The sequence below is a fragment of the Haliotis rufescens genome, unplaced genomic scaffold (assembly GCF_023055435.1).
Source record: "Haliotis rufescens isolate VD_foot unplaced genomic scaffold, xgHalRufe1.0.p SCAF_18, whole genome shotgun sequence".
NCBI lineage: Eukaryota > Metazoa > Mollusca > Gastropoda > Lepetellida > Haliotidae > Haliotis > Haliotis rufescens.
In genome coordinates, this window is record NW_025963868.1 from 23,597,139 (window position 1) to 23,619,368 (window position 22,230).

Sequence of the window (22,230 nt, forward strand, 5' to 3'; positions counted from 1 at the left end):
CTGGTTTGCCCTGATTATGTTTCCTAATTTGTCAACACCATACCTGTGCTTGTGGTAGTCACCAAAGGGGGAAATGTCTGCACCACTTCGGGCTTTCCTCCCTCTTTAGGCTGACACGCTGTGATGTAACTGGAACATTGTTTAAAGTGGTGTTCAACTGACTCACTTCTTGGAGCATTCAACTGTCTCCCTCTGACATTAATATTGTTCAAATTGTCATAAACTCTCTGAATGGGGGACACGTGTGGCCCAGTTGTCTAATGCGCTACGATTCGCTGTGCAGAGTTGTGTCCCACACCAGAAACTTATGATTGTTAGTTCGAATCCCGGTTCGCCCCGATTACATGTATGTTTCTAGGTTTGTCAGCACCATACCCGTGCTCGTGGGTTTCACCGAAGTGGTAAACGTCTGAGACCTGCATCACTTCGGGCTTTCCTCCCACATTAAGCTGACACACCACAATATAACTGTAATACTGTTCAAAGCGGTGCTAAACCCAACTCACACACTCATTCACTCTCTGAATGAATAGTATGAACCACACCTAGAAGTATAGTGAGTGAGTGAGTGTGGTTTTACGCCGCCTTAAGCAAAATTCCAGCAATATCACAGCGGGGGACACCAGAAATGGGCTTCACACATTGTACCCATGTCGGGAATCGAACCGGGTCTTCAGCATCCTAGAAGTACATACTTCTTCATGCAGTATTGGGGGATGGTGGGAAGCCTAGTGGTTGAAACGTTCGCTCATCACGCTGAAGGCCCAGGTTCGATTCTCCACATGGGTACAATATGTGAAGCCCATTATTGGTGTTCCCGTGATATTGATGGAATATTGCTAAACGCAGCGAAAAACCGAACTCACTTACTCACTCATACCATATCTCACGCTCACTGCAAACAATAAAACTCTAGTGAGGACAGGTCTTTATCTATTATTATTAGTATCATTATTAATAATAATATTATCATTATAATTATTGTAGGTATTTTTCTCATGTTTGTCAGTCAGTGTAAATTTGTAAATATGACACCTGACGATTATGCTTTGCCATGGAAACCTTCTGTAGTTCCATGCACAAATATGATTGTATGCAAATCTTTGATAGTACCCTATGCCTATTGAAACAGGGAAGGCCTGCTTAAATGGCTTCACACACCGATAAGCTATAAGCTTTGATTTAATTCTTGTTAGAAATAAAATCATTGTTTTCAAAAGTACAGTTTCTTGTCTTTTCTCCTATTAATGAGGATTGTCCTTGTCAAACAGTTCTATCTAAGGTGAGGCCCATGGTATATGATCTCGTTGTCGCCCTTGCGAAGACCGATGCTCATGATGTCAGTCACTGGATTCTCTCGTCCAGACTCGATAATTTACAGACCGGCTGGAATATTGCCGAGTGCACTGTTAAATGACAAACAAATAAACCTTGACACCAAAATAATTAAAAATGGCCTTCATCTTTGTGAATTACAGTGGGACATGTAGTTTGGTCTCACACTATGAAGGTTCATACACAAATATTTTTTTAATTTGAAGTTTACACGAAATACGTCTTTCCACTGAAAGAGAGGTCGGTCACGTGACCGCGAAATTGACGTTCATTTTAGGATTAACTGTGGATTTGTTTCGGTTCAATGAGGTATGAATCGAAAAACCGATGTGCAAACTGTATGAATCCGCGAAATAAAGTTAATAAGACCTGTCAATCAAGGCAAGAGGTGGGAAGAACTGCAACAGTCACAACAAATATTCCCGGGAGAAGGCGGTTGTTTCAAATGATTTTGTCAGTTACCGCCAGATTCAATACAGTTCCCTGGGACCGGGAAGGCACAGTTGGACAAATGCGGGTTAGATATGAAACCCGAAGACATGAAATTTGTGAAACCCAGGCGAGCGGACAGAAAACAGGCGAGCACGTCTGCGCGTTTGCTGTTTCAATCCTTCTCGACCTTGGGTCTCAAAGGGTAATTTGGACAATGAATATGCATGAATTTCGTTAAATGTCCTGTGCATGACGAAACACATTAGCAGAAAGGGAATTTCCTCGACTGTGATGCGATTCCCCGACATTCCGTTGTAATAAAAGTAGTCTCCATCGGTGGACGTGGCTTAATTTTTTACATTCATTGAGAAATGAAAGCAATAACACGTGACCAATTCAGCTAATCCGAATGCAGGAATTACAATGAAAACAACGAAAATGTAATCATAAGTGTATGAACTACACAATGTGACGTTCATAAGTTTTTCACGAGACCGTTTTCTTGAAATGACGTAAACACTGACGGACTACTTCCACATTCCTTAGGAACCCCTGGGAATTCCCTAGCACGAATAAATACAGTTTTATGTTTCTCATCATTTAGGACATTTAATCTTGAACTTACTTGAACATTGTCAGTGGTACACATTTCTCAAAACAGGATGCATGCTCATTACAAAACATTATCATGGCACGTCGTAGATTGTCCGAGGCATCAAGGTGGCAGGTTATTAAGAATGAAAAATGCAGGTATGTCTTGGGCGTCAATTTCAAGATTAGTGCAGCATTACTTAGGCTCTCTGGACGAGTGAGTGAGTGAGTGAGGTTTTACGCCGCTTCAAGCAATATTCCAGCAATATCACGGCGAGGGACACCACAAATGGGCTTCACACATTGTACCCATGTCGGGGAACGAACCCGGGTTTTCGGCGTGACGAGCGAACGCTTTAACCACTAGGCTACCCGACCGCCCCCTCGCTGGACGATGTACAGTTGACAACAGAACAGCTTTAACGGCACAGTGGCTACCCGACCGCCCCCTCGCTGGACGATGTACAGTTGACAACAGAACAGCTTTAAAGGCACAGTGGCTACCCGACCGCCCCCTCGCTGGACGATGTACAGTTGACAACAGAACAGCTTTAAAGGCACAGTGGCTACCCGACCGCCCCTTCGCTGGACGATGTACAGTTGACAACAGAACAGCTTTAAAGGCACAGTGGCTACCCGACCGCCCCCTCGCTGGACGATGTACAGTTGACAACAGAACAGCTTTAAAGGCACAGTGGCTACCCGACCGCCCCCTCGCTGGACGACGTACAGTTGACAACAGAACAGTTTTAAAGGCACAGTGGCTACCCGGCAGATCCATGTCAACCAGAATCATCAGAAATCGTCTGTAAACTGTTATATACAGAGCCAGAAGACCATTCAAACGTCCCTTGTTAACTCAGGCCTATAAAGCTGCTCGTTTGGTAGGGTCTAATCCAAGTCTAAACAGGACTACTGCATCATGACGGAGAGTCCATTGTTCTAAATCCAACTCACTCATTAACTCGTGATTTCTCAGGTATTTCCCCACTAACAAAAAATTAGACAGTGTTGACGTCAAATCAAGAATACAGTCTTGTAAAAACGTATGAACGTCATTTTTAACACGTGTTGTTCAAGCATATGAACGTCAGTTTCGCGACAGACCCCTCGTCCAGTTGAAAAGCCATATATCGTGTAAACTTCACATTAAAATAATATTTCAAGATGACGTTGTCCATCGTACATGACGTTCCAGGAATAAACTAATTAAACGTGTCTTCCCTTGAGGTCGTAAAACTGGACTTTTACTGTCAGTTAACTCCCTTGCCTCGGGAAGATGGCACGTAGCAACATAACAACCATTCCCGACACCTAGCTATAGTTCAAAGGCAAAACAGCGAAAAAAACACATGCAGGATACTAGGCAAACATTTATCAAATATCAAAGGCAGTAAAGATAACTCACTGAATTTACTTGTGCATTTATATAGCATCTGATATATCAGTCCCCGGTGTATACTCTATCAGTCCCCGCTATAGTATGCGTTTACATGTTAAATTCTGCAGTATATTTGACGGCAGATAAATGTTTTAAATTCTGCACAAGTTCTGCGCAAAATGTGTTTTTTTTCTGCAATATCGGTACACTCCTGCACCGAGTGTGCATTTCAGCAAAATATGGAAACTAATATATACTCACCGTCAAAAGAAACGCGAACACCACACACTGGCTAATATATGAAGAATTACTCATATTCGAGAGATATTTGATTGGTTCGACGCACAAAAGAACACACTGGTATGTTTTGTGAATCGACGCTTATGAATACATCACATGTGACGTCATAGACCCATGACTCGAGATGCACCATTTGTCTCGTGCAGGATTAGCGTGTAAAGTTTGGAATCACGTGCAGAATATCGTGATAAGAATAAAGACATTGTGGTAACACTTGAGTGAATGTTAGTTTTGTCATTAAGGGGAACACATTGGAAACATCCCTTCTTAACGTACATACGTCTCTACCTGACAACGTCTCAATATGTAGTGTGTAATTCTAACTATTTGACCGCGTCTCAATCTGCAGTATGTACATCCAACTATTTGACGACTTCTCAATCTGTAGTATCTACATCACACTCCATGAGAACCTCTCATAATGTAGGATGTATATTCAACTATAAGGCAACCTCTCAATATTTAGTATGTATATCCAACATTCTGACAACCTCTCAATATGAAGTATGTAAATCTAACCCTCTGACAAGCTTTTAATATATAGTATGTATATCCAACCATCAGCCAACTTCCTAATATGTAGTATGTACATTCAACTATCTGACAACTTCCTAATATGTAGTATATACATTCAACTATCTGCATGACAACCTCTCAATCTGCAGTATGTATATCCAACCATCAGACAACTACCTAATATGTAGTATGTACATTCATCTATCTGACAACCTCTCAATCTGCAGCATGTATATCCAACCATCAGACAACTTCCTAATATGTAGTATGTACATTCAACTATCTGACAACCTCTCAATCTGCAGTATGTATATCCAACCATCAGACAACTTCCTAATATGTAGTATGTACATTCAACTATCTGACAACCTCTCAATCTGCAGTATGTATATCCAACCATCAGACAACTTCCTAATATGTAGTATGTACATTCAACTATCTGACAACCTCTTAATCTGCAGTATGTATATCCAACCATCAGACAACTTCCTAATATGTAGTATGTACATTCAACTATCTGACAACCTCTCAATCTGCAGTATGTATATCCAACCATCAGACAACTTCCCAATATGTAGTATGTACATTTAACTATCTGACAACCTCTCAATCTGCAGTATGTATATCCAACCATCAGACAACTTCCCAATATGTAGTATGTACATTCAACTATCTGACAACCTCTCAATCTGCAGTATGTATATCCAACCATCAGACAACTTCCCAATATGTAGTATGTACATTCAACTATCTGACAACCTCTCAATCTGCAGTATGTATATCCAACCATCAGACAACTTCCTAATATGTAGTATGTACATTCAACTATCTGAAAACCTCTCAATCTGCAGTATGTACATCCAACCATCAGACAACTTCCTAATATGTAGTATGTACATCCAATTACCTGACAACCTCTCAATCTGCAGTATGTATATCCAACCATCAGACAACTTCCTAATATGTAGTATGTACATCCAATTACCTGACAACCTCTCAATCTGCAGTATGTATATCCAACCATCAGACAACTTCCTAATATGTAGTATGTACATTCAACTATCTGACAACCTCTCAATCTGCAGTATGTATATCCAACCATCAGACAACTTCCTAATATGTAGTATGTACATTCAACTATCTGACAACCTCTCAATCTGCAGCATGTATATCCAACCATCAGACAACTTCCTAATATGTAGTATGTACATTCAACTATCTGACAACCTCTCAATCTGCAGTATGTATATCCAACCATCAGACAACTTCCTAATATGTAGTATGTACATTCAACTATCTGACAACCTCTCAATCTGCAGTATGTATATCCAACCATCAGACAACTTCCTAATATGTAGTATGTACATTCAACTATCTGACAACCTCTCAATCTGCAGTATGTATATCCAACCATCAGACAACTTCCTAATATGTAGTATGTACATTCAACTATCTGACAACCTCTCAATCTGCAGCATGTATATCCAACCATCAGACAACTTCCTAATATGTAGTATGTACATTCAACTATCTGACAACCTCTCAATCTGCAGTATGTATATCCAACCATCAGACAACTTCCTAATATGTAGTATGTACATTCAACTATCTGACAACCTCTCAATCTGCAGTATGTACATCCAACCATCAGACAACTTCCTAATATGTAGTATGTACATTCAACTATCTGACAACCTCTCAATCTGCAGTATGTATATCCAACCATCAGACAACTTCCTAATATGTAGTATGTACATTCAACTATCTGACAACCTCTCAATCTGCAGTATGTATATCCAACCATCAGACAACTTCCTAATATGTAGTATGTACATTCAACTATCTGACAACCTCTCAATCTGCAGTATGTATATCCAACCATCAGACAACTTCCTAATATGTAGTATGTACATTCAACTACCTGACAACCTCTCAATCTGCAGTATGTACATCCAACCATCAGACAACTTCCTAATATGTAGTATGTACATTCAACTATCTGACAACCTCTCAATCTGCAGTATGTATATCCAACCATCAGACAACTTCCTAATATGTAGTATGTACATTCAACTATCTGACAACCTCTCAATCTGCAGTATGTACATCCAATTACCTGACAACCTCTCAATCTGCAGTATGTATATCCAACCATCAGACAACTTCCTAATATGTAGTATGCACATTCAACTATCTGACAACCTCTCAATCTGCAGCATGTATATCCAACCATCAGACAACTTCCTAATATGTAGTATGTACATCCAACTATCTGACAACCTCTCAATCTGCAGTATGTATATCCAACCATCAGACAACTTCCTAATATGTAGTATGTACATTCAACTATCTGACAACCTCTCAATCTGCAGTATGTACATCCAACCATCAGACAACTTCCTAATATGTAGTATGTACATTCAACTATCTGACAACCTCTCAATCTGCAGTATGTATATCCAACCATCAGACAACTTCCTAATATGTAGTATGCACATTCAACTATCTGACAACCTCTCAATCTGCAGCATGTATATCCAACCATCAGACAACTTCCTAATATGTAGTATGTACATTCAACTATCTGACAACCTCTCAATCTGCAGTATGTATATCCAACCATCAGACAACTTCCTAATATGTAGTATGTACATTCAACTATCTGACAACCTCTCAATCTGCAGTATGTACATCCAACCATCAGACAACTTCCTAATATGTAGTATGTACATTCAACTATCTGACAACCTCTCAATCTGCAGTATGTATATCCAACCATCAGACAACTTCCTAATATGTAGTATGCACATTCAACTATCTGACAACCTCTCAATCTGCAGCATGTATATCCAACCATCAGACAACTTCCTAATATGTAGTATGTACATTCAACTATCTGACAACCTCTCAATCTGCAGTATGTATATCCAACCATCAGACAACTTCCTAATATGTAGTATGTACATTCAACTATCTGACAACCTCTCAATCTGCAGCATGTATATCCAACCATCAGACAACTTCCTAATATGTAGTATGTACATTCAACTATCTGACAACCTCTCAATCTGCAGTATGTATATCCAACCATCAGACAACTTCCTAATATGTAGTATGTACATTCAACTATCTGACAACCTCTCAATCTGCAGTATGTATATCCAACCATCAGACAACTTCCTAATATGTAGTATGTACATTCAACTATCTGACAACCTCTCAATCTGCAGCATGTATATCCAACCATCAGACAACTTCCTAATATGTAGTATGTACATTCAACTATCTGACAACCTCTCAATCTGCAGTATGTATATCCAACCATCAGACAACTTCCTAATATGTAGTATGTACATTCAACTACCTGACAACCTCTCAATCTGCAGCATGTATATCCAACCATCAGACAACTTCCTAATATGTAGTATGTACATTCAACTATCTGACAACCTCTCAATCTGCAGTATGTATATCCAACCATCAGACAACTTCCTAATATGTAGTATGTACATTCAACTACCTGACAACCTCTCAATCTGCAGCATGTATATCCAACCATCAGACAACTTCCTAATATGTAGTATGTACATTCAACTATCTGACAACCTCTCAATCTGCAGCATGTATATCCAACCATCAGACAACTTCCTAATATGTAGTATGTACATTCAACTATCTGACAACCTCTCAATCTGCAGTATGTATATCCAACCATCAGACAACTTCCTAATATGTAGTATGTACATCCAATTACCTGACAACCTCTCAATCTGCAGTATGTATATCCAACCATCAGACAACTTCCTAATATGTAGTATGTACATCCAATTACCTGACAACTTCACCATCTGCAGTATGCAATTCTAACTGTTTGACAACTTCTCAATATGCATTATGTATATCCCACTACCTGGCAATCTTTTTTATATGTAGTATGTAATTCTAACTATCTGACAACCTCCCAAACTGTAGTGGGTATATCACACTACCAGGCAACGTCTCAATAAGTATGTAGTTTGTAATTCTAACTATCTGACAAACTCTCCATCTGCAGTATGCATATCCCACTATTTGACAACTTCTCAATATGGATGTGGTATATACATTCAACTATATGACAACCTCCCAATTTTAAGTATGGATATCCAACTATTTGACAATTACTCAATATTCAATATGTATATAGTATGTAATTCTAACTATCTGACAAATCTCAATCTGCAGTATGCATATCCAACTATCTGACAACCTCACAATCTGGAGTGTGTATATCCAACTATCTGACAACCTCTCAATCTGTAGTGTGTATATCCAACTATCTGACAACCCACTCAATATGTATTGTGTATATCCAACTATCTGACAACCTCTCAATCTGGAGTGTGCAAACCCAACTATCTGACATCCCCTTAATCTGTAGTGTGTATATCCAACTATCTGACAACCTCTCAATCTGTAGTGTGTATATCCAACTATCTGATAACCTCTCAATATGTATTGTGTATATCCAACTATCTGACAACCTCTCAATCTGGAGTGTGTATATCCAACTATCTGACAACCTCACAATCTGTAGTGTGTATATCCAACTATCTGACAACCTCTCAATATGTATTGTGTATATCCAACTATCTGACAACCTCACAATCTGGAGTGTGTATATCCAACTACCTGACAACCTCACAATCTCGAGTGTGTATATCCAACTATCTGACAACCTCTCAATCTGGAGTGTGTATATCCAACTATCTGACAACCTCTCAATCTGGAGTGTGCATATCCAACTATCTGACAACCTCTCAATCTGGAGTGTGCATATCCAACTATCTGACATCCCCTCAATCTGTAGTGTGTATATCCAACTATCTGACAACCTCTCAATCTGTAGTGTGTATATCCAACTATCTAACAACCTCTAAATATGTATTGTGTATATCCAACTATCTGACAACCTCTCAGTCTGGAGTGTGTATATCCAACTATCTGACATCCCATCAATCTGTAGTGTGTATATCCAACTATCTGACAACCTCTCAATATGAAGTATTTATATCCAACTATCTGACAACCTCTCATCCAGTAGTGTGTATATCCAACTATCTGACAACGTCTCAATCTGTATTGTGTATATCCCACTACTTGACAACCTCTTAATATGTAGTATGTATGTGAAACCATCTGACAACTTCTCAATCTGCAGAATGTATATCCAACTATTTGACAACCTCTCAATTTGTAGCATGTACATCCAACTATCTGATAACACCTCAATCTGTAGCCTTGTGCTGACACGCCCTGTGAGCTCTAAGTTGACAAGCCCTCTAAGCCATGTGTTGACGTGCCCTATAAGCCCAATGCTGACATACCCTGTAAGCACTATGAATGAACTTACCGTAGTGAGATTTATTTGGAAAAGGGGGGTCACCTTTCACAGCCCTGTGTTAAATGTGAAGAGAATATCCTGATCCAGAGACGGTGTTCGGGAGAAAATATGGAGGCCTACAAATCCTCCCTTTTCGACCGTAAATAACGAACTGCGCTTGCGTGGAACGTTCTTTCTTCCTTAATAACGTAAAAACGTTCGTTACGGTCAGAGGATCCAAATGATGCAGTCTACTCGTTTTCCCCGTCCCCCGACTTCAATATTGTTCAGCAGTAACACTGACCGTTTTTGTATGGACTTGTTTCAGAAGATGTACAAGTACATGTATTTAGAGGGTATAATTCTGGCACAGTATTGCCATCAATGAGCTGGCTTTCAAAACACCTGCTAATGATATATAGGAAATCGTACGATCAGCAAGAGATTCTTTATGTATGTCAAGATTTTTGTGGCTTTTATTCACCATATTCCATTGTATTAACTAATCATCAAGAACTATTCAATATTTGATAGGGATATCCTGAGTGTCCAGGTGGGGGAGAAATCTGACTGGTTGTTTGGAGATGCTGTACGAATAGGATCCGATGTGTACGGAATTCTTTATGAAAACATGCAGACAGTTAAGCAGTACATACATTTTTGTTTGTTTGTTGTTAAACGCCACATTCAGCAATTTTCCAGCTGTATGACAACGGTCTGTAAATAATCGAGTCTTGACCAGACAATCCAGTGATAGACATCATGAGCATCGATCTTAGCAATTGGGATAATATGACTTGCATCAACCAAGTCTTGCATCAACCTAACCACCCGATGTCGTTAGTCGCCTCTTACGACAAGCATAGTCGCCTTTTACAGCAAGCATTGGTTGCTGAAGACCGGATCTTCACGGGTCATTTAATCAGAAACTTTTGCCGTGTGTGCACGCAAAGACGAGGTTTAATGGATTTCGTGTTTAGTTGTCTAAGTTTTTAAATGGTGAAATACAAATTTTTAGAATGAATTAGCTAGAAGGAAAATAAAGGTACACAAGAATAGAAATAAGATACAGGTGTATCAATATATAAAAACCCAGTAAAGTTCTAACTCTTAGGCACAATATAGTAATAATTAAATAAGTGGAGTAATATTGAACACAGCTATTATAGGCTAGCGCTTTCAACTCGTACCACGTATGAGTCTAATCAGGCCATAACTGAATAACGGTCAGGAAGTTGTAGCATATGTAATAGAGGCATTGAAATTATTCTGACAAAGAAGGTGTTTATCTAATAATCACTTTATAAACCCAAATACACTCCCAATAAAAACAAAATTTCAACTGGGAGCAAATATTCATTAATACTATGCAACAAAACTAAAAAATCCTTTCTGGAATGAATTACTTTTTATGTGGGTAACATATTATAAGAAACATAATCAGATTTGACTAGACTTGAGGCAGCTATCCATGAACCACTTTGGCACCACTACCAATTCAGATACCCCTTCACATTTACAAATGAATCCATTCCATAAAAGACACATGCACAGATCAAGGCCCCATGAACTTTTATTCTCTTAAAAATTACAGTATAATAGATACATTATAGACTATAATAGAATGTTATATAACAAAGATGGAGAGATCTGATTTGATTAATATCAAGGACAGAGATGAGATTGTAATGATGCACACACAGCAGGGACAGATATGAGATTGTAATGATGCACACACAGCAGGGGCAGAGATGAGATTGTAATGATGCACACACAGCAGGGACAGAGATGAGATTGTAATGATGCACACACAGCGGGGACAGAGATGAGATTGTAATGATGCACACACAGCAGAGGCAGAGATGAGATTGTAATGATGCACACACAGCAGAGGCAGAGATGAGATTGTAATGATGCACACACAGCAGAGGCAGAGATGAGATTGTAATGATGCACACACAGCAGAGGCAGAGATGAGATTGTAATGATGCACACACAGCAGGGACAGAGATGAGATTGTAATGATGCACACACAGCAGCGACAGAGATGAGATTGTAATGATGCACACACATCAGAGACAGAGATGAGATTGTAATGATGCACACACAGCAGGGACAGAGATGAGATTGTAATGATGCACACACCGCAGAGACAGAGATGAGATTGTAATGATGCACACACAGCAGGGACAGGGATGAGATTGTAATGATGCACACACAGCAGAGGCAGAGATGAGATTGTAATGATGCACACACAGCAGGGACAGAGATGAGATTGTAATGATGCACACACAGCGGGGACAGAGATGAGATTGTAATGATGCACACACAGCGGGGACAGAGATGAGATTGTAATGATGCACACACAGCAGGGACAGAGATGAGATTGTAATGATGCACACACAGCAGAGGCAGAGATGAGATTGTAATGATGCACACACAGCAGAGGCAGAGATGAGATTGTAATGATGCACACACAGCAGGGACAGAGATGAGATTGTAATGATGCACACACAGCAGCGACAGAGATGAGATTGTAATGATGCACACACATCAGAGACAGAGATGAGATTGTAATGATGCACACACAGCAGGGACAGAGATGAGATTGTAATGATGCACACACCGCAGAGACAGAGATGAGATTGTAATGATGCACACACAGCAGGGACAGGGATGAGATTGTAATGATGCACACACAGCAGAGGCAGAGATGAGATTGTAATGATGCACACACAGCAGGGACAGAGATGAGATTGTAATGATGCACACACAGCGGGGACAGAGATGAGATTGTAATGATGCACACACAGCGGGGACAGAGATGAGATTGTAATGATGCACACACAGCAGGGACAGAGATGAGATTGTAATGATGCACACACAGCAGAGGCAGAGATGAGATTGTAATGATGCACACACAGCAGGGACAGAGATGAGATTGTAATGATGCACACACAGCAGGGACAGAGATGAGATTGTAATGATGCACACACAGCAGGGACAGAGATGAGATTGTTATAATGCACACACAGCAGAGACAGAGATGAGATTGTAATGATGCACACACAGCAGGGACAGAGATGAGATTGTAATGATGCACACACAGCAGGGACAGAGATGAGATTGTAATGATGCACACACAGCAGGGACAGAGATGAAATTGTAATGATGCACACACAGCAGAGACAGAGATGAGATTGTAATGATGCACACACAGCAGAGGCAGAGATGAGATTGTAATGATGCACACCCAGCAGGGACAGAGATGAGATTGTAATGATGCACACACAGCAGGGACAGAGATGAGATTGTAATGATGCACACACAGCAGGGACAGAGATGAGATTGTAATGATGCACACACAGCAGGGACAGAGATGAGATTGTAATGATGCACACACAGCAGAGACAGAGATGAGATTGTAATGATGCACACACAGCAGAGACAGAGATGAGATTGTAATGATGCACACACAGTAGAGACAGATATGAGATTGTAATGATCCACACACAGCAGAGACAGAGATGAGTTTGGAATGATGCACACACAGCAGAGACAGAGATGAGATTGTAATGATGCAGGGACAGAGATGAGATTGTAATGATGCACACACAGCAGAGACAGAGATGAGATTGTAATGATGCAGGGACAGAGATGGGATTGTAATGATGCACACACAGCAGGGGCAGAGATGAGATTGTAATGATGCACACACAGCAGGGACAGAGATGAGATTGTAATGATGCACACACAGCAGGGGCAGAGATGAGATTGTTATGATGCACACACAGCGGGTCAGAGATGAGATTGTAATGATGCACACACAGCGGGGACAGAGATGAGATTGTAATGATGCACACACAGCAGAGACAGAGATGAGATTGTAATGATGCACACACAGCAGGGGCAGAGATGAGATTGTTATGATGCACACACAGCGGGGACAGAGATGAGATTGTAATGATGCACACACAGCGGGGACAGAGATGAGATTGTAATGATGCACACACCGCAGAGACAGAGATGAGATTGTAATGATGCACACACAGCAGAGACAGAGATGAGATTGTAATGATGCACACACAGCGGGGACAGAGATGAGATTGTAATGATGCACACACAGCAGAGACAGAGATGAGATTGTAATGATGCACACACAGCAGGGACAGAGATGAGATTGTAATGATGCACACACAGCAGAGGCAGAGATGAGATTGTAATGATGCACACACAGCAGGGACAGTAACTACGGTGAGATGATAATGCGATACAGAGATAGTCTCCATATTCCGCCACATTTTGTGCTTGGGTCACCTCCGCACGCGTAATTGCACTCGTGGTCATCTCTCTTGGTGTACCCCTCTTTGATGACGTTGCCACAGTGACACTCTCTGGAGACCTGTTGTGAAGGTACACATATCGTAGGATAGAGGAAAACTATGGAAGGGGCACGACGCTCGATGAGACTGCCAGTCATAGAAAATGTTGTCTGCTATCTCAAAGTTTATTATGCGAGGTGAAATGGGGTTTGACGTCGCGTTCAAGATTATTGTACATATATAGCAACGCTTGTACTTGTCCGGACTAATGCCGGTTTAATAGTGCTAGCCCACTAAGGTACCATGAAGCAGTTTAACATGAATACCCCACACAGACACATCATAGACGCCATGCCGACCAGTTCTTGTTTTAACCCTTAATGCCGAACCCTTGGCAGGGTAACAACAAGAACCATCTTTAAACGTATCTTGGTATGAGAGCGGTCGGGGGTCGAACCGCCGAGCTTCCGCTGTCCGCTATATTCACTAGCCCAAGGAAGCGGGCGTGTTTATTATGTATGTCAGTGAAGCAGTTTATTACAGAGAAACACTATTTTAGTTTCACATTATCACGTTTTACATACTCAAGGCCTAGATTGGAAGTGAGCGAGTGAGTGAGTTGGGTTTTACGCCGCTTTTAACAGTATTACAGTTATATCGCGGCGTGTCAGCTTAATGTGGGAGGAAAGCCCGAAGTGATGCAGGTCTCTGGCGTTTACCACTTCGGTGAAACCCACGGGCACGGGTATGGTGCTGACAAACCTAGAAACATAATCGGGGCGAACCGGGATTCGAACCCACAATCACAGGTTTCTGGTGTGCCCAAGGACGCAACTCTGCAGAGCGAATCGCAGTGCCCTAGACGACTGGGCCACCCGTGCCCCCAGATTTAAATGGAAACCGGATCTTGCTGCACCCCCAACCCCTTACTAGGACTGCCTCAACGGATAATTGGAGAAGTATTTTCTGAATTTTCTGAACTGATAGCAAAATAAAACACTCACCTCCATGCCGAAGTAGGAGTATTTATTGCTGTGACAGTGAAGCATGCACCAGCTAAGTGTCAGATTTTGGGTCAAAGTCTCGGCGTGCGGCAGTATCCGGTCCCAATTGTCTTCATAGCATCCTTCGTACTGGTTGGACACTGGTGAAAAAAAGAAAGCGAGACAGTCAACACTGTGGAACCACGGGATTCCAAATTATTCATGAAAATATTGACTTTTTATTTTGCTAATATGCAAAACACGAAAACATTTTACTAGAGATGTTAATAAAAGCGACAAAGTTCATTCCATGACATAAGAAATCGTGGTAATAGTAGAGTCGCTTGTACGATTCCGACTATATCATGAGCATGTGTTTATGAATCACTATCAAATGGTTATGATACCAAGTCTTCGCGAAAAGGAGAGCGTATCACGCCCCACCAGCAGCATATGGGGAATTGCATTGGGCATACTGTTTGTCAGTGATGCGCCAAGTTAGGAAAAAGCCTCCATATGTCGACCATAAAACTTTTAAAAAGCTTTACTGAGGCCTTGCATGTTGTGAACCTGATCAAACAAATTTTGAGCAAGACGCTGTTTGGAATCTTCATAGAAACAACATGCATATGCTTGATTGTACCTAGACAGTTGTGAAATGTACAAATTAAAGCACACGATCATCGTGTCCCATGTTATTGCGACAAACACTGCAGTCAGACATTATACGGTTGCACGGTATCAGCATACATATGACTGCTAGTTTAAACCCCCATCGCTGTTCAGGTATAACAAAACTAAGATACTGTATTTGCAGCTATTTCGTGTTAAGTAATTACTTATACGAATAACGAAAAACAAGCAGAAGCAGGTTTGTTATTCAAAGACTGTAAATTAAGTAAGGATACGAACGTCTTAATTACAATTAGGAGCTTGGATTAGTGGATGTACTTATCCACAAGGTTGTTGAGTCGGTTGATGGTTGAGATTGCCACGTCTCCATGAAGACGACGAATAACTTCTTTGAGGGGCATTTAGATGTTGGAGTACTAATTAAGGATAAGATATATGGATGAACAACTTCTTTATTACAATTAGCAGCTTGGATTAGTGGATGTACTTATCCACAAGGTTGTTGAGTCGGTTGATGGTTGAGATTGCCACGTTTCCATGAAGACGACGAATAACTTCTTTGAGGGGCATTTAGATGTTGGAGTACTAATTAAGGATAAGATATATGGATGAACAACTTCTTTATTACAATTAGGAGCTTGGATTAGTGGATGTACTTATCCACAAGATTGTTGAGTCGGTTGATGGTTGAGATTGCCACGTCTCCATGAAGACGACGAATAACTTCTTTGAGGGGCATTTAGATGTTGGAGTACTAATTAAGGATAAGATATATGGATGAACAACTTCTTTATTACAATTAGCAGCTTGGATTAGTGGATGTACTTATCCACAAGGTTGTTGAGTCGGTTGATGGTTGAGATTGCCACGTTTCCATGAAGACGACGAATAACTTCTTTGAGGGGCATTTAGATGTTGGAGTACTAATTAAGGATAAGATATATGGATGAACAACTTCTTTATTACAATTAGGAGCTTGGATTAGTGGATGTACTTATCCACAAGATTGTTGAGTCGGTTGATGGTTGAGATTGCCACGTTTCCATGAAGACGACGAATAACTTCTTTGAGGGGCATTTAGATGTTGGAGTACTAATTAAGGATAAGATATATGGATGAACAACTTCTTTATTACAATTAGGAGCTTGGATTAGTGGATGTACTTATCCACAAGATTGTTGAGTCGGTTGATGGTTGAGATTGCCACGTTTCCATGAAGACGACGAATAACTTCTTTGAGGGGCATTTAGATGTTGGAGTACTAATTAAGGATAAGATATATGGATGAACAACTTCTTTATTACAATTAGGAGCTTGGATTAGTGGATGTACTTATCCACAAGATTGTTGAGTCGGTTGATGGTTGAGATTGCCACGTTTCCATGAAGACGACGAATAACTTCTTTGAGGGGCATTTAGATGTTGGAGTACTAATTAAGGATAAGATATATGGATGAACAACTTCTTTATTACAATTAGGAGCTTGGATTAGTGGATGTACTTATCCACAAGATTGTTGAGTCGGTTGATGGTTGAGATTGCCACGTTTCCATGAAGACGACGAATAACTTCTTTGAGGGGCATTTAGATGTTGGAGTACTAATTAAGGATAAGATATATGGATGAACAACTTCTTTATTACAATTAGGAGCTTGGATTAGTGGATGTACTTATCCACAAGATTGTTGAGTCGGTTGATGGTTGAGATTGCCACGTTTCCATGAAGACGACGAATAACTTCTTTGAGGGGCATTTAGATGTTGGAGTACTAAGTAAGGATAAGATATATGGATGAACAACTTCTTAATTACAATAAGGAGCAATTGTAATAAATTGTAATAAAGAAGTTGTTCATCAATGAATCTTATCCTTACTTAGTACACCGACTTCTAAATGCCTCTCAAAGAAGGCTGTATATTAAACAACGACAATACGTCATTCTAATACCCCATTAGACAAACAGTAACACAAGGAAGTTGTTAGCTGGCCGAAGTGTGCCAGAACGTTTCCCCAAGTTCCGAAAACGTTTTTGAGGTTAGGGTATTACCTCCGTGACTGCATACTAGAAACTAGTACTTTGACCTATCTCATTGGATTCATCTGGGTAATTCCGATACGACCTTAATTTTTAAAAAAATTCTCTCCTAGAGATCCATTGATAAGCTATCTTTCTTTTACACAGAATCAAAGGCCTTAAGTCAGTGGGTGAGTTTGGTTTGACACCCCGTTTCGGTTATATCGCGGTCTGTTTGATGTGGGGGAAATGTCCGTAGTAAACAGGTGTTATAGATTAGACGTTTACCACTTTGGCGAAACCCACGAGTATTATCTATACGTTGTGACTATTTAGCAAAAGATTCGGAACAAAACGTGTGAAGTTGTCAATTATCTTAATCTTCTTATAAAATACATTCATCTCAGTTTTCGTCGAGTCATCTGTTTAAAAAAACTGTATAAATAATATTGTTATGCCCAGATATGTTTGACAAATTTGTTTTTAAATATAACTTTGTATTCATGAGTCACTTGTGTATGTATCAACTTGTTCTCGTCGCTATATGGCTGAAATGTTGCCGATGTGACCTGAAATTTTACCTCACTCACTCACCCATTGTATCAAGAGAGGGGACAAGCTAAAGTGAGATTACAGTAACCGTTTTCCTTACCATTTGTGACACGTCCTTCAGAACTGAACAACGCACTTGCAAGTGTTTGTGTTGTAGTCACTAGTTTTCAAAAGAACCGAATAACTAAATAATAAAGAAAAAAACTAAAGATAATCGAATTTTTGATAGAATTGTTGGACCTAAACTGAACAACGAACCCGATGCTGGCTTGTTTACCGTTATTCAAAGTACTATAACTAAACGACTGTTGAACAAAAGCCTATCTTATGTTTGTAGCGGTGGTGACGGTGAATATAGTGTTTGTTGCACGTGTCTGGTTGTTATGTTATAGTGGTGATGACGGTGAATATTGTGTGTTGTACGTGCCTGGTTGTTATGTTATAGCATTGGTGACGGTGATTATAGTGTTTGTTGTACGTGCCTGGTTGTTATGTTTGTAGTGGTGATGACGGTGATTATAGTGTGTTGTACGTGCCTGGTTGTTATGTTTGTAGCGGTGGTGACGGTGATTATAGTGTGTTGTACGTGCCTGGTTGTTATGTTGTAGTAGTGGTGACGGTGAATATAGTGTGTTGTACGTGCCTGGTTGTTATGTTGTAGTAGTGGTGACGGTGAATATAGTGTGTGTTGTACGTGCCTGGTTGTTATGTTGTAGTAGTGATGGCGGTGAATATTGTGTGTTGTACCTGCCTGGTTGTTATGTTGTAGTGGTAATGATGGTGATTATAGTGTGTGTGGTACGTGCCTGGTTGTTATGTTGTAATAGTGATGGCGGTGAATATTGCGTGTTGTACGTGCCTGGTTGTTATGTTGTAGTGGTGATGGCGGTGAATATTTTCTGTGGTAGGTGTCTGGTTGTTATGTTGTAGTAGTGATGACGGTGAATATTGCGTGTTGTACGTGCCTGGTTGTTATGTTGTAGTGGTGATGGCAGTGAATATTGCGTGTTGTACGTGCCTGGTTGTTATGTTGTAGTGGTGATGGCGGTGAATATTGTGTGTTCTACGTGCCTGGTTGTTTATTGTAGTGGTGATGACGGTCACTATAGTGTGTTGTACGTTTCCTGGTTGTTATGTTGTAGTAGTGGTGACGGTGAATATAGTGTGTTGTACGTGTCTGGTTGTTATGTTGTAGTAGTGGTGACGGTCACTATAGTTTGTTGTACGTGTCTGTTTGTTATGTTGTAGTAGTGGTGACGGTCACTATAGTGTGTTGTACGTTTCCTGGTTGTTATGTTGTAGTAGTGGTGACGGTGATTATTGTGTGTGTTGTATCCGCCTCGTTGTTATGTTGTAGTAGTGATGACGGTGAATATAGTTTGTGTTGTACCTGCCTGGTTGTTATGTTGTAGTGGTGATGACGGTGAATATAGTGGGAGTTGTACGTGCCTGGTTGTTATGTTGTAGTAGTGGTGACGGTGAATATAGTGTGTGTTGTACGTGCCTGGTTGTTATGTTGTAGCGGTGGTGACGCTGAATATAGTGTTTGTTGTACGTGCCTGGTTGTTATGTTGTAGTAGTGGTGACGGTGAATATAGTGTGCTGTACGTGCCTGGTTGTTATGTTTGTAGTGGTGATGACGGTGATTATAGTGTGTTGTACGTGCCTGGTTGTTATGTTTGTAGCGGTGGTGACAGTGATTATAGTGTGTTGTACGTGCCTGGTTGTTATGTTGTAGTAGTGGTGACGGTGATTATAGTGTGTTGTACGTGCCTGGTTGTTATGTTTGTAGTGGTGATGACGGTGATTATAGTGTGTTGTACGTGCATGGTTGTTATGTTTGTAGCGGTGGTGACAGTGATTATAGTGTGTTGTACGTGCCTGGTTGTTATGTTGTAGTAGTGGTGACGGTGAATATAGTGTGCTGTACGTGCCTGGTTGTTATGTTTGTAGTGGTGATGACGGTGATTATAGTGTGTTGTACGTGCCTGGTTGTTATGTTTGTAGCGGTGGTGACGGTGATTATAGTGTGTTGTACGTGCCTGGTTGTTATGTTGTAGTAGTGGTGACGGTGAATATAGTGTGTGTTGTACGTGCCTGGTTGTTATGTTGTAGTAGTGATGGCGGTGAATATTGTGTGTTGTACCTGCCTGGTTGTTATGTTGTAGTGGTAATGATGGTGATTATAGTGTGTGTGGTACGTGCCTGGTTGTTATGTTGTAATAGTGATGGCGGTGAATATTGCGTGTTGTACGTGCCTGGTTGTTATGTTGTAGTGGTGATGGCGGTGAATATTTTCTGTGGTAGGTGTCTGGTTGTTATGTTGTAGTAGTGATGACGGTGAATATTGCGTGTTGTACGTGCCTGGTTGTTATGTTGTAGTGGTGATGGCAGTGAATATTGCGTGTTGTACGTGCCTGGTTGTTATGTTGTAGTGGTGATGGCGGTGAATATTGTGTGTTCTACGTGCCTGGTTGTTTATTGTAGTGGTGATGACAGTGAATATAGTGTCTGTTTTACCTGCCTGGTTGTTATGTTGTAGTGGTGATGGCGGTGAATATTGTGTGTTATACGTGCCCGGTTGTTTATTGTAGTGGTGATGACGGTGAATGTTGTGTATGTTTTACGTGACTGTTTTTTTTTGTTGTAGTGGTGATGACAGTGAATGTTGTGTGTGTTGTACGTGCCTGGTTGTTGTGTTGTAGTGGTGATGACAGTGAATGTTGTGTGTGTTGTACTCGCCTGGTTGTTATGTTGTAGTAGTGATGACGGTGAATATAGTGTCTGTTTTACCTGCCTGGTTGTTATGTTGTAGTGGTGATGGCGGTGAATATTGTGTGTTGTACGTGCCTGGTTGTTATGTTGTAGTGGTGATTGCGGTGAATATTGTGTGTTGTACGTGCCTGGTTGTTATGTTGTAGTAGTGATGGCGGTGAATATTGTGTCTTGTACCTGCCTGGTTGTTATGTTGTAGTGGTGATGACTGTAAATGTTGTGTGTGTTGTACGTGCCTTGTTGTTATGTTGTAGTGGTGGTGACAGTGAATGTTGTGTGTGTTGTTCACGCCTGGTTGTTATGTTGTAGTAGTGATGACGGTGAATATAGTGTCTGTTTTTTACTGCCTGGTTGTTATGTTGTAGTGGTGATGGCGGTGAATATTGTATGTTGTACGTGCATGGTTGTTATGTTGTAGTAGTGATGGCGGTGAATATTGTGTGTTGTACCTGCCTGGTTGTTATGTTGTAGTAGTGATGGCGGTGAATATTGTGTGTTGTACGTGCATTGTTGTTATGTTGTAGTGGTGATGGCGGTAAATATTGTGTGTTGTACGTGCCTGGTTGTTATGTTGTAGTGGTGATGGCGGTAAATATTGTGTGTTGTACCTACCTGGTTGTTATGTTGTAGTAGTGATGGCGGTGAATATTGTGTGTGGTAGGTGTCTGGTTGGTATGTTGTAGTAGTGATAACGGTGAATATTGTGTGTTGTACGTGCATGGTTGTTATGTTGTAGTAGTGATAACGGTGAATATTGTGTGTTGTACGTGCCTGGTTGTTATGTTGTAGTGGTGATGACGGTGATTATAGTGTGTGTGGTACGTGCCTTGTTGTTATGTTGTAATAGTGATGGCGGTGAATATTGCGTGTTGTACGTGCCTGGTTGTAATGTTGTAGTGGTGATGGCAGTGAATATTGCGTGTTGTACGTGCCTGGTTGTTATGTTGTAGTGGTGATGGCGGTGAATATTGTGTGTTGTACGTGCCTGGTTGTTTATTGTAGTGGTGATGACAGTGAATATAGTGTCTGTTTTA